The 11,424-nt window shown below is 37.0% G+C and overlaps 1 long non-coding RNA gene across 1 annotated transcript in view; it reads right to left on the bottom strand.

Annotated features, from left to right (window-relative positions):
* Positions 1-2,509: 2,509 nt before the first annotated feature.
* Positions 2,510-11,424, bottom strand: part of LOC108283052 — a 33,431-nt gene continuing 24,516 nt past the window's right edge. The window contains exon 2 of the long non-coding RNA XR_001816660.2: positions 2,510-10,730. This is a non-coding gene — a long non-coding RNA (uncharacterized LOC108283052). The remainder of the gene's footprint in view (positions 10,731-11,424) is intronic.

Raw genomic sequence — 11,424 nt, 5'->3', positions numbered from 1 at the left:
CTGCTGCTGCTATTGTACTTTCTTTCTTAGTTAATGGCAAAATCAACCAAGCCAAAACCCTGAGGGTCATCCTTGGTTTCTTCCTCTTCCTGAATCTTACTGGTCACCATTTCTTACCTTCTTAATCGAACTTTCACGTATTCCCTCCTCTTCATTTCTATCATTCCACAATTCATTTAGAGATAAAACTTAAAGGTTACTATGATCGCTAATACTCTTCCTGTTTCTACTTTAATTCATTTTTCATATTGCCAATTTTGTGATCTTCCAAAATTCAAATCTGTTCAAACTTCTTCCTTTCTTAAGTCTTTTCATGAATTCCCACAGCTGGAGGATAAAATCTAGACATTTAAAGCATTTCCGACACAGTGTTATGATCTCAGCCCTTGCTCTTTCTCCTTTTGTTTCATCCTGTGATCACCCTGTGTGAATGGCTTTGAAAGTCCATAAATAGTCTGTGCTCTGCTACACTCTGTGGTTCGCTCCCCATGCTTGAGCAGTCTTGTCTTACATCTGCTCCTGCATAATTCCTACATGTCCTGTATGTTTTAGCTCAGTCCTTGTTTCCTCTAGTAGGCCTTCTCAGAACACCCCAGCCCTTGCTTTCAATCTGGGTTACTAATTTCTTCTGTGTTTTCATAATAGCTTGTGTTTAACCTCTATATTGACACTAATCAAATTATATTGTGGCTGTCTGCTTGGTAGAAAATTGTTTTGAAATATTAATCCAGATTTTCATCCCATACTCACTTTCCATATATTTTTCTATACCCTTTGCCTTTCTTCCACTTAGTAGTATTGTTTTAAGGGAGAGGCAATATTTAGAAAAGAGAACATAATTTTTGAATAAAATTTCCTGAGATTTAGGATGAATAAACAGTGAGAAACTTTAGCTCAAAAGGATCAGGTCATTAACAATAGATTAGGAAGAAAAGGTGAGCAGCCAGACAAGCTTCTTTGAACTGGGTGAGGGGTTGACAAGTTAGAGGAGAAAGAGGAGAACCAAGAACAAAGAGGTGGAGTGTCCCTGAGAGCTGTGAAAAGACTTTGTGGCCTTTTATTTAGAACGTGTCTTTTCCTAGCCTGTTAGGAAGTTGAGGAGAGAATGACTTTGCATTTTCTGAAGGTGACAGAGATTTTCTGTTTCCTGCCTACTGTCTCAATGCTGTTGAATAAGTGGCCACATAGTAACTTCATGTTTTAAAATTAATTCAAAGCTAAGGGGTTATTACTTGAGAGAATAGGGTAGAGGCAGATTCCTGCTAAAACCAGTTGGATCTGGTTCTGCCACAAGAGCCTCAGAATAATCAGGAAACATGTGAGGTCTTTGAACTGAGTTTTACTGATTGTCATAAGTTTATCTGGGAGCAAAGGACTGTAGTGTAAAAATGCATTTTATAATATTTCAAAGAGGAAATTTTGTGAGCTCTTGAAACAAATTTTCAGCATTCGTTTTAAGTATTAGATATACATATTAAGGAATATTTAGTCTATCAACTATGGTTTTTTTATTGATATTAACTTACACATTTTCCTCCATTACAATGGTTTAAGTTCATGGAGGGTCAGGACTCTATTGTATGCATTTTCATGGATACTGAGAAATTAGCATATAGAAGGCATTTTGTAAGTGTTTGTTGATAATATAACTGGAAACCTTTTAATTTATTATCATTGTTTTCTTATTTTTGGTTTCTTAAGTCCTACCTGCTTTGTCTACTCAGGGAAATTACCCTTCTATTACCAAGTTCAATTTAGAAGTTAATTTGACCCATGGGGCTCACTGGCTCTTTCAGGAACCTTCCCCCTTGACCGATTTTCAGTGCAGAGTCCTGGAAATTGCCCTGAGGAATATTTGGAAGAAATTTTATAGAATCAGTGCTGTTAACACAAGTAGAATGCTACAGGATTGCAAAATTAGTAGTAGGTCTGCCATGATACAAAGAGATTCGTAGCTGGGTGCTTCCCCATGCCTTGAGGTCCATGACCAAGGACAGCCTGCACAGCATCCTAATCATCACTTCACCAAGCACTATGCATTAAATGAAACCCATTCCATTCAGACATCCCATCCATATGTTGTCCCTGTTGACTGCCCTTGCCTCGGGCTGTGCCAGTAGGGCATCAAGTGATCATCAAACCTTAGACTTCTGATTTAGGGACACATGGTCTTCAAGTTGCAGACCTGAAGACTTTTTACTACCTTAGGAGCTATTCCTGATACTACAGCTAAGATCTTTGTAACTCTGGAACCCAGTCAATTGGGTCAGATAAAAAGTTATCTACCTTGAAAGATTACAAGTATTAGAATTCATTCCTGTGCCTAAGTCCACATTCATGTGTGAGATATTCAACGAGCTAAATATGTTCACTCTTCATCTTTAGTTCAAACTCAGTGTTGTACGTAAGATTATTGAAGAGGAAGAAGAAATGGAAATAAGCATTCTAGGATGAAAAATAATATGAATTGAAAGAAGAAAAAAACATTAATCAGACTAAGGCTGAGAAATTCAGGAATATAGTCTCTTAGATATTTATTGTAATCTTCAAGAAATTAAACAAGGTAAACTCAAAGAAAAACCACTTTCTATACAGAATTCACATACAAACTGAATACCTAATAGAGCACATACCATTTTTTACACAATTAATTTCAATAAAGATAATTAAAACTTCACAATGTGAATACACTTCATGGCTTTAAACCCACACAAGATCTCCTGTGGACACATGAAGAGTCACAATATTTGCTATGCAGCAGCAGTTTTCAACTAAATGTCAGTCACTATATGAAAGCATTAAGCTGTTTACAATATTTTCTTAAGAAGAGTTCCACAGTGCAGTCACTGAGAAGGGGCCAAAAGTACCTGGTTCCAAAGGAAGATCTTCATCTGTGCATTTCCAATGCCCTTTACGGGAAACATGGAGCTACAGAAAAATATCTGGGTACACATCAGCCGGGTGGCATTAGGTCAGACAATCTCTCATGGTGTGGTGCACTGGCAAATGTCTAAAGCAACTGCTGTAATGTGGCATTAAAGCAATTTACATACCGTGGCTGAGTCTTGAGTGGCTCAGCACAGAGGAATATGATGATACAACAGCTTGTCTTCCTCATGGAGAACAAAAGGTAGGGAGCTAAACTGGGGCAATTTGAGTGGTTGCAAAGGGCCAGTTCGGCTGTCTTGAGAAAAACAGTGAATCTATAGCTGATAGCTTTGTCCCTCTTCCATTCAAAGGAAACATGACTGCGGCCTTTCCCACTTATTTTCCTGGCACAGTCTCCTCAGTACCTAATTATTTCTGGAATTATGTTTGACCTCTTCAATGGAGCCCTCTCTGACTCTTCCAGTTCTTACAGGTCCCCCATTCTCTGTGCTCCTAAACCCTGACATAGCCTAGCATTTAGAATACATCTGGATTTTTGTGCCTTGTTCTTATTAGGGGCAGAAGCCATACCTCTTCCATGTTTGATTCCCACAGCACTGAGCATATGGGGTTCAATAACTATGTGACAACTAACTAAACATTCAATCACACCCTTAAATTATCATTCTAATGTTGGCTACCTGTTTCCATTCTGTAAAAAATTTGGCACAAAGTTATCACTAATCCCTCTATTTTACCCACCTTCACTTGACTTCTTCAGTGGGTTTTGAGAGCTAAGAACAAATTTCAGTCTATCACAGTTACATTCAGGCCACATATCACCCACATAGACCAAATCCATTTAATATGACTGGCACATCCTCACATGGCAATCTTCAACCAAGCTCCATAGAGAGAACTGAAGGCTTAAATATGATGAACACATGGCCATGGTCATCTAGAATTAACTGTCTTGCATCAATTTTAGTGAATAAGTCATAATTTGTTTTTCTTCCTAAGCGTTTCATGACTTACTCCACTAACTGAATGAAAAGACAAAGTACAATATTAAATGAATGCTTTACCTTAAAAAGAGAAATGGCAAATAGAAGTTTAAGATGCTTACTCTACTTTAAATTTCACATACATAAACATTTATAGCTTTTAGTTATCCAGCAGCCAGGCCTAAGTTCTTGATTTTGCATTTCAGTGAAGTTTGAGGCCACCAATTAGCATTAAACAAGGGAGTTTGAGGATGAATGTATGAATTTATGATGGCGTTACAAAGTGTTTAAGGATTCTGATTTGTTCCTCTTGTATCACCATTGTGGACAACTGAGAATTGAAAGTGAATACAACATTTGCTACAACCTAGAAATACACTGGTATTTTAGAATTCCCAGCGTTGACACTGTTGAATTTGTAAATAAAATACAAGTTTGAGTAGCAATAAAATATACATACAAATACAGAGGTGAAAATTCTTAGTAGACATATCATGTGATCAACCTTTCTGAGAAGAAAAACCTGACTTTTCCTAATGCACATAGTTTTTCTTAGGTATCTAAATTAGTTGCTTAAAAGTAAAATGTACACTTTTATATGACACTTAAAGTTTGAGTTATAGAAGGAGATGCTTTCACAAAATAAATGAACAGCCATTCTGTCTTGACAATAAAATCCACAATTCTAAAAGATAAAATTGACATATATTTTCAGATACTAAATGTTTGGTTTTATAAGAAAAAAGTATTTTGAAGTAGGCACAGAGGAGTTTTACATGACACCAATAAGATATTTACTGTATAAATTGCACCACGAGACAAATACAGCTACAAGAAAATCATTTAAATAAGTCACACAGCTATCAAAGCATCTCACACATTCATTATAATTCACTCTTTCATACTAGTTTATATACACTGAGTAAGTCATTAAATATTGCACTTATTGGCCCATGAACCCTCAATTCTGAGGTGTTGAAAATAGAAAACAAATCTATTTTATAACATATTTCATGCAACATTTAAGACATTTCAGTTCTACAAACACCATTAAATAGTTGTACATTTGGACAGTCCAACGGTATCACATCACATCTGACATTAACAATATATTAACAGGAATTACAGGACAGTTTTCCTTCAGCACGTATTCTAGGGATAATGAGATAATGCATGGAAAGCCATCATATTGATACAGCAAACAATACCCAAACTTTACTTTTACAAGAATAAGTATGGAACCACTAGACAGATGTAGGTCATGCTCACGTCCCTGAAAGGGCAGGTGTCTGAGTGGCTCATGTGCCATCTGTGTCTGTAAGAACAGCATTCACGAACCTAAGCAATACCTAGCCCCAAATAACATGAATGCAAAATAATTTGCATCAAGAAATAAAGCCACAGCCAACTCTCACTTGTCCACGATGAACAAAATATGAACACAGGTGAATGAAATACACAGGTAACCTCAAACCTCATTTCAGCAAGTAATGACTGAAACTCCACCAATAATGGTTGCTGATGGGAAGTAAATGGTGAAACTTGAGTCTCATTTTCTATTCTTGGTCCTGTCATTCCATGAGGATGGTGTTTTTAAAAACTGCAATAATTTTCATGACAGTCAAAAACTAAAAGAGAACTTTAAATAGTTCAGTTTGTTCACTAGCTAGATGGTCTGATCTTAATACTCGAGCTCTGAGTGATGTTTTAAAATAATTCATTTCTGTTATCTAGAATGTTTGCAAAATGTATTTCCCCTCCATTCTCTCTGTTTAGAGGAAATTAATTATGTGCACAGACTAATCAAATCAAATCAGTGTGAAGAACCAATTTCATGGACCTTGTAAGTAAGATGTGAGTTATAGTTAGAACATAGTAAAAGCTCCCTTTTCCCTAGTACTGAGAAAGCACCATAGATGGACTTTTCCCTTCTTAAAAAAAGTATCAGTGTTTACCTGATATCTTTGTATCAGGCTTGTGAGCGTGTGAGTGATTGTTGAGAAGGGCAGCACTGTGTGTGTAATCTAAGAGCAAATATTTCAATCTGTCAAAGGGAAATATCTTTTGACTGGAGTGTCAAGCATTTCTGTAAATGTTTTTAAGAAAAAATATGTGTGAAATACCAGTAACAATAGGGAGATACATTTTAGACAAATCCCCTAACTTGGTTTTTCCCAGTTTGGGGGTACTGTATTTCTACAACCTAGAGCCCTTTAGATACAGTGCAGTGCAGGGGTAAAAGCTTTTTTATTCTGGTCATAAACTTTATCTTTTACCTAATTTGTCCCAGTAAATTCCAGGATATAAAACAGGTTATGTCTTTAATTGACTTTGGTCAAAAATTCACATAAAATATGAAGAACTCCCAAAAGCTGGCTCAAAGGTTCAGCATATCAAAAAGACTTCACCATTTTACAGGCAAACTACTGAAGTGAAAGTAGTCAACACACACAGGCAGAGCTGAGCAGAGCTGTAGAGGCTGCATTTTCCAGGGAGTGACAGAAAGACCACATGGGTGTAGCTGCCCATGTGGCACCCAGACAGCACACTAAGTGACCATACAGGCAAAGGAATGGAATTCCAGGTTCTAGTCATGCAAACTGTAATTGTGAGAGAAAGGATTCTTCATACAGACAGGCCAGCTCCCAGGTATGCCACACCAAAAGTACCTGATTGAGCATTCCAGTAGTACTATGAAGATTATTAACAAACACACAGTAACTTTTTGGTCTAGAAGGGTTTTAGTTAAGACTTTTTATAAATAAGATTCATATCACAGTTTTTCACATGCAGGTGCTACCTCAGCTTGGTACAGCTTGGTAGTTTGGATATGCTTTTAATATAGTCCCACAAATGCCACACTGTTAACTAAAAGATCACGTAGTACATTCTCAACCATGCACTAAAAATACATGTTGGATAAATCACATCACAATGAACCACTGATTATGGACTACCATGCTCTAAAATTAATATTGCTTCATGGAAGTTCAGTTAATAGTGGAATGTATTTAACTTTTAGAAGAAGGTTGTATATACCTGAAAGTCTATAGTCAGCATCCATGTATTTAAAATTGAAAGTTTAAATTGGTTCCTTAAAAAATAACCAGTGTACTAAACAAAAGGCCTATAATTCACATGAGTAAGATTTAATTAGGTGAAATATATATTTGTTTACCAAGTGTATTGATGTCTTGTATAATTTGGGTTGTAACTTTGTAGATTTTATTATTACAATGCCACAACTTTCTGCTACAACTGGAGGCATCGTCATAGTTTTCTTGCCGAGTAAACATCTCAGCCCTTAGTTACCAGGCAGGAAAAGAAGATTGAACTTCAAGTGACCAGAAGGAGGAAATAGAAGAACGTCCTGGCTTTCACAGTCATTAGAAGTTCATCAAGGCAGTCAGAGCTGTTCAGTGGGGCAGGAACAATGAACTGATCCTTGTCCTGAAGCAGTTCCTTTTATGAGCGTGTAGATGTGATGCTAACATTCAAACCTCCATCTTAGGATGCTTCGTGCACCTTCTACTTCCATCCCCATCTCCAAACACTGAAATGCTGATTCAATCTGAGGATGGTTATTTAAGTGATTAAATTTTCAGTCCAGTTTTTCAGTTGCATTGGGAAAGGAAAGGAAGGTACCAACACCAAAGCTCTTAGAGAATCTATTTGAAACAGTCAAGGTTTCTTCCTAAAGGAATTTAGAGGAGTGAGAGTGGTCAGGTAATGAGTAGCAAAGAAAAATAAATTCATTCTTAAAACACCAGTTTACTTGCACTGAAGACAAGAGATAAATGTGTATGACTTACAAACTAACAGGAGTATGCACTTTTTAAAATGTCTTGTTTTTTAAAATATAAATTTCTTTAGGCCATTGATAAAAATGACCTGCATTTGTTTATGTATTTAGATTGTTGGTAGATGAAGCGGTGTGTGTGTGTGTGTGTGTGTGTGTGTGTGTTGGCCAAAAGGCTGAAAAACCTTGGAACTATAGCGCTGTAATTTATAAGTAACAGCTCATTGCCAGTGAAAGCTCACTTAGTTAACCTTGAGTTGCTCCCAGCATTTGCCAAATTTGATATTAAACCCTGGATTTCTTGATGCAATTAGGAATAGAGAATATTCTCTTTTCTTATATACTTTACAGCAGAAGCAAGCGTTCTTTCTCTTGAGCTCTGTGACTATTTCTATGGAAACTTCTCACTGAATTATTTGGAATGGAAATCCAACCAGGGTGGGGGTTTCAGAACTGAGAATCAATGAAATTCGCTTCCATTGGGATTTAGAAATTAGAAAGTATCAGACGTTTCTTGGCGATGACACGTGGGCTATTGTTGCATGCCTTTCCTCTGACTGGTATAAAATGCTTCAGTTTCAGGATGTTTGACACTGTGTAAGTGGGCACTTGGCTTAGGGCTTCCCATCTAAGGGCCAATTAATTTTAGCAGCAGTCAGTTCTTCATGGAAGGGGTTTTCAGGAGAGCAAAACTCTGCTTTTTCACTTTTAAATACTGTTTCATTTTGATTTTCATTTTACAATAATACATACATCAAGGTCCTTCTGAAAAAGCCATCGAAATATTCTTTCTATGCTTTTTACATCTATTTATATATGTGGTGTGAGGGCTTGAAGGAGGACGGGAAGGGTTTCCTGGCTTTGTTAGTTCCTTTTTTTAGATTGTAAAAGTGAGCTTAATGCTATATCATTTAACATGGCCACATTCTGGCCCAAGTTACAGAAATATTATAACATCATGCAAACAGACTACTGCTGCAAACCAACCTGTTTTTATGCCCTCTGCTTCTTTCTTTCCATTCACTGTAATTCCTGTGATTTTAAAGTTGGTTTCCCCATTAAAAACTAATAAAACATTAATGTTTTCTTGTCTTTACCATGCTAATGCTTGCCTCGTAGGGTGCCAAAGTAGAAAAGTACTACTGATTAGTGGCTCTTCAACTAGGAAGGTGAGAAATAACATGGAAATGCTTAAAGCATTCCAAATGCTGTCTCCCCTAATTTCCAACTTTTAACTCACTAATGTATGCGACCTAGTTCTGTAACTTGTAAGGATTTATTCTCCAGAGATATCTTCAGATGTATGCCTGTTTCACTTACATCCAATACTTTTATGGGAAGCTTCTCTATTTTTGAAAATATGAAAAAAAATTCTTTGGCATAACCACCAAAAAAGGATAAGGTTCACTTAATGGAACTATCCTTCCAAATCTGCCAGATAGTCCCTGCTGCCTTCCTAAATCCTAGCAACAGTGGTACAGAGGCCAAGTTTCCCTGTCATTCTGCACAGCTGGGGGAAGGACTTGTTGTTTGCTCTTTATTCATACAGGTTCTTTAGGAAGTTTGTGATACAAAATTGGAATGTTCCAATGGTTTCCTCCCTCTTTTAAATTGCTATGGACCCTAAATATTTCAGAAATTGAAATACTACAGTTATAGAATGTTTGCTGTGTAACTTAACCATGCATGTAATAGGAATATGCTTTGGAATTTATAAACATCTGGACTTAAAAAGATGATTAAAGACTAAAATTTTTCTTTTCCTCAACTTGGGACCCTTTGAAATCTGATTTAAGTAGCATTTAAACAGGTAAAAGAGCTTAGCTGAGGTTTCGGACGATGGCCATGTTTGGGGAGGCAAGTCTGCATCCTAAAGTAAGAGGAGCCCTAACAAGTGTAAACAATAAGCTCTAGTTCAGAGTTAGTGATGGTTCCAGAAAGTGATGGTGGTGATGACAATGGTGTGCATTATGAGGGTTGGAGGAGGCAAGTCATTAAAAAATAAGGAAGCTTGGACCTTGGAATTCTAGAGCTACTCACACCCTTCTTGGTTAAAATGCTTGTTGCATAACTGGCATTCAGTAGATACATCTCAGTCTGTTCGATGCTGTCAAATATTCAGGGAGTTGGGTAGGATCAGTGAAAAAAAAAAACAGTACTGAGTAGGTATTTGCTTATTTAAATGTGTAAACAAAGGTTATTGTTAAATAGCCCCAGTCAGGTAAAATTAATGACTTAGGAAAATTGCAAGGATCTTCAAAACAACATTTCAATTTCTTTATAGGCCAGTGATCTCCTCAGTTATTAATAACAGTGAAATAAAGACACAGTTCCCAACAGTAAACTGACCAGACTCATGACAGCATCCCTCATCAGGAGAAAAACTTCCATTTGACTTTCCATTAAGAGTAAAGCAATTGAAGTTTTGTGACATCTTCCCCTGTGCATGCACACACACACATACACACACACACATGAAATTCCTTGGTCATCATTCCTACAAGTGAATGCTATAATTTGAATCAATGGGACAAAAGCCAGTTAGTTATAGTGAAATTATAGTCTGATATCCCAGAAGTAGTCTGAGAACAAATTTGAAACAAACAAAAAAAGCCTAGCAGACAAATAAATAACAAGTCACATGCAGGTACTAGATGTTTATAGATGGATAGTCCTTACAAATTTAAGATCACATATTTGCCACATATTAAACAGGAAATCTCCCAAGAATTGAATGCATGTATGAGCCATCAACATCACTTATTCCTTCAAATAATTATTAGGCAGTATAAATGAAGGTTAATAGACCATTTACAAATGCTGTTTGTTGGCAGCTGGAGCCCTCTGGAGCTGCCTGTGTGCATGGGGACACTAGCAGGCACAGTTGGGCTGCGGTGGAGGAGGGGTTTCCTTGAGTCTTGTGTTCTGCTTTGCAGCAGTGATGGCAGGATCAGTCTCCAAACCCTCTGACATTTTGTCGCAGATGATATCCACAAGGCGCTCAAATGTCTGCTTGACATTAATGTTATCCTTGGCACTTGTTTCAAAAAACTCAAACCCTGGAAGAAACAGAGCTTGGTTATTTCACGTTTCTGAAATAAAATGGGACTTGATTATGGCTTTGAATGGTGATGAGTTAATGGTGAGACAGCAGTAGGTGGTGGGTTCAGTGTAGATAAGAGATTAGAGGTGGGCATGAGGTGCCACTGAAGCAAATGCTACCTTCTCTCACTCCATTAACCATGAACAAAAGTTAAAAAGTGGAATTGGTGATGTTCACATTTTACTTTTCTTTACTGATTCATTTGCATTACCAGCATGACTGAATAGATTAAAAATATTCTTTTGCAAGAGTTAGTAATGACAACATTAAGAATCCTCAACACCAAATCTATCATCTTTTCCATCCCATCCCTCAACCCCCAGCCCACCATGTAGACTCTTGAAATCTTTTCCTGGCATTATTTGGCATTTTATTCTCTTTTCATTTCCATATTCTGTCAAAAATTTTAATATTAATTTTTAAAAATCAATTTAAAGCTCAGAAGGCTTCATGTGCATATTCTGCTGTAAAAGGGAATACCAAGCTCCAACTGAATCCAGCTCTAACTTTTCCGTGTCTGCCCTGCTGCTGCCTAATGATGGGTCTGAGAGTGGGCTTCTAGTAAATTTTCAGTATCTAAAGGGACACAAGATGGCACTGAAGAGTCATAAGATTTATCTTAAACCTGCTTCAACCTCCTTCAGAAAATT

Source organism: Cebus imitator, unplaced genomic scaffold (assembly GCF_001604975.1).
Source record: "Cebus imitator isolate Cc_AM_T3 unplaced genomic scaffold, Cebus_imitator-1.0 Scaffold255, whole genome shotgun sequence".
In the NCBI taxonomy this organism is placed as follows: domain Eukaryota; kingdom Metazoa; phylum Chordata; class Mammalia; order Primates; family Cebidae; genus Cebus; species Cebus imitator.
Note: the sequence above shows the minus strand (reverse complement) of the source record. Positions and strands in the feature narration are given on the sequence as shown.